Source organism: Cryptomeria japonica, chromosome 2 (genome assembly GCF_030272615.1).
Source record: "Cryptomeria japonica chromosome 2, Sugi_1.0, whole genome shotgun sequence".
NCBI classification, from domain to species: Eukaryota; Viridiplantae; Streptophyta; class Pinopsida; order Cupressales; family Cupressaceae; genus Cryptomeria; species Cryptomeria japonica.
Genome location: NC_081406.1, coordinates 162,409,862 through 162,413,608, shown reverse-complemented (window position 1 = coordinate 162,413,608; position 3,747 = coordinate 162,409,862).

Here is a 3,747-nt window from a genome sequence, read left to right as displayed (position 1 = left end):
GGAGGTGTTTTTCTCAAGGTTTTATGGTCTACGCCACAACAAGGTCTATGGTCTACGAATCTATAGGAGGTGCACAACACTAGGATGTGTTTTACATTGCTGCATAGTCAATGCCTTCTTGGAAGATCTAATCAATTAAGTAAAAGAACATATGCTTTGGGTATTATAGATGAAAGTACAACAAATCAAAAAGCTTTTGAAAATCCAACTAGTGTACTTGCTATCAGGGTAGGTAATGGCCTTCCCTTAGAAGCCCTACTAATTATTCTTTTTAACAATGTAAGAGCTAAAATTTGAACATGCTTTCGTTTAATGTGCATAAAACAATAAAAGATTAATGCATGCTATGAATTACAAAATTATGGATTCCAAACTCATTAAGAATCAAGAAATGTATACAAACATTCATGTAAGCACAAATAATTGACATCAAAGTTCTTCCTACATATGTTTAATAGATTTGTATAAAAATGTTTGTATTTATCTCAATATGAGATAAGGATAAGAATGCTTGTAATGTTAAGTTGCATTTAAACCACACAAATGATTAAAATAAATTCATTCGATTCGCATGAAAAAGGTGAGAGACAATGACGAGTGGGCTTTAAATGCCTTAAGATTTTAATTATATGACAAATGTAAAAATGAATATATTTTTTTAATAGTTTATCTATTTGAACTTTTATTTCAAAATTTTTAATAATATAATTATTATATAAATTTATTAAATATTATAATATAAAGTTTTTAATCAAGTAGGGAAGGGCCTGCCCTTATAAGTTCAGCACAAAGTTAGTAATAAAAAACGGATAAGATATAGAGAGAATCTAAACCAACCATTACTATTAAAGTCACTAACTAACCTCCCTAACATAAAGATGGCAATCATGCAAAAATTAACAATAACATAAGTCTTAATTTATCATCATAAATAAACATAAGGATACCTATAGCTAATAGCAGCCATAAAGGTGAGAAAACCTATTCCTTACGATCTTCAACAATAATATTATTACTTATAATTATAAAGATAAATTTATGATCATTAAGACATAAATTAGATTATTAGCAAGTGCGGTCTCTTAAAATTTTATGTTGTTTTATCTACATAATTTATTTTTATTTTGAGTTGAAATGTCATAGATTCGTTTATTTTTTATTTACTTTTAATAAATAATTAAATATTATAAACAAATATTATGTTTTAAAGTCACAGATTTCATTTGTAAAGATTAATATATTTTTAAAAATTAACATGTTTATATTTAAAAAATAAATAATATTTTTTTCTAAATAAAAATTAATTAATTTAAAAGATTAATTTATTTTTATTGTGATATTGATCTGAATTATGGATTCAGATGACAACACTTGAGACCCTGCGGTATTGTGGGTTTGCTTACACAAACAAAGTAAACACAAAATTGAAGCAAGCCAAAAAGTAATCCCTTCAATTCGAAAATCAACATATAACAGTTCATGAGATTCCAAGGGTCACCAAAACCCCTTTAGAATCGAAACGCAACAGTCATATTTGTTTATTACATAATAAAAGCCAAAACTACGAAATTTTCAAAAAACTATATCAAATTTTATCCTAACTTTGACTAGACCTAACTTTCTACTCAAGACTCGAAATTGCGAGTTGTTTCTCGTTGGAAAGGTCTCTAAGAGTTGAAGGCGAAGTCCTAAAAGAACTTGCCTACGACAACGTTCTAAAGGTTAGGACAAAGTTTCAAGGGTTGAAAATGCCCCAAAGGCCTTCAAAAAGTCCAATTAACATGTAGAAAAAATATGAAAATATTTTTTTTGATATTTCAAATTTGTTTCTGATTAGATATTGCTATCAAGATTCAACTGTGTGGTTTTTGGGTCAAACTCATTGACCCATGATTCATGAGTAGTGGTTCACAAGAACCCATCTCTCATGAGAATGAATGAAACACTTAGCACCCATTGCATCTAGGTGATGCTCAGAGAGGTGAAATTGAGACTTCTCAAGAGGTCACCCATCCTAGTACTACTCCAATTCAAATGTGCTTAACCATGAAGTTTCCTCCAAGGTTAAATCCACTTGGCTTGCAACCCCATTTGCAAAACCTTCAACAAGTGTTGTGCCTTATGAACCATTCATTATAGAGCCCCTTAAGCTCATCAATTGATAAGTAGGATCAATTGATAAGTAGGAGATATTCTCCACAACAAGTCAAATTGTGATATTGCTATCAAGATTCAATTGTATAGTTTTTGAGTCAAACTCATTGACCCATGATTCATGGGTAGTGATTCACAATAACCCATCTCTAGTGAGAATGAATGAAACACTTAGCACTCATTGCATATAGGTAACGCTCACAAAGGTGAAGCATTAAGACTTCCCGGGAGGTCACCCATCCCAATACTACTCCAACTCAAGTGTGCTTAACCATGAAGTTTCTTCCAAACCCACTTGGCTTTCAACCCCATTTGCAAAACCTTCAACAAGTGATGTGCCTTATGAACCATTCATTATAGAGCCCTTTAAGATCATCAATTGATAAATAGAAGATAATTTCCACGACAAGTAAAAAATTATGATATTGCTATCAGGATTCAATTTTGTAGTTTTTAAGTCAAACTCATTGACCCATGATTCACGAGTAGTGGTTCACAAGAGCCCATCTCACATGAGAATGAATGGAACACTTAGCACTCATTGCATCTAGGTGATGCTCATAGAAGTGAAGCATTGAGACTTCCCGGGAGATCACCCATCCAATACTACTCCAACTCAAGTGTGCTTAACCATGGAGTTTCCTCCAAGGTTAAACCCACTTGGCTTGCAACCCCATTTGCAAGACCTTCAACAAGTATGAACCATTCATTATAGAGCCCCTTAAGCTCATCAATTGATAAGTAGGAGATATTTTCCACAGCAAGTCAAATTGTGATATTGCTGTCAGGATTCAACTATGTAGTTTTTTAGTCAAACTCATTGACCCATGATTCATGAGTAGTGGTTCACAAGAACCCATCTCTCATGAGAATGAATGAAACACTTAGCACTCATTGCATCTAGGTGATGCTCATAGAGGTGAAGCATTGGGACTTTCCAGGAGGTCACTTATCGAATACTTACTCCAATTCAAGCATGCTTAACCATGGAGTTTCCTCCAAGGTTAATCCCACTTGGCTTGCAACCCCATTTGAAAAACCTTCAACAAGTGTTGTGCCTTATGAACCATTCATTATAGAGCCCTTAAGCTCATCAATTGATAAGTAGGAGATATTTTCCACGACATGTCAAATTGTGATATTGGTATCAGGATTCAACTATGTAGTTTTTGAGTCAAACTCATTGACATATGATTCATGAGTAGTGGTTCACAAGATCCCATCTCTCATGAGAATGAATTGAACACTTAGCACTCATTGCATCTAGGTGATGCTCACAGAGGTGAAACATTAGGACTTCCCGAAAAGTGACCCATCCCAATACTACTCCAACTCAAACGCGCTTAACCATGGAGTTTCCTCCAAGGTTAAACCCACTTGGCTTGCAACCCCATTCCCAACATCTTCAACAAGTGTTGTGCCTTATGAACCATTCATTATAGAGCCCCTTAAGCTCATGAATTGATAAGTAGAAGACATTTTCCACCACAAATCAAATTGTGATATTACTATCAAGATTAACTCTATAGTTTTCGAGTCAAACTCATTGACCCATGATTCATGAATAGACACATGATTTGAAGGCCTCAAGTT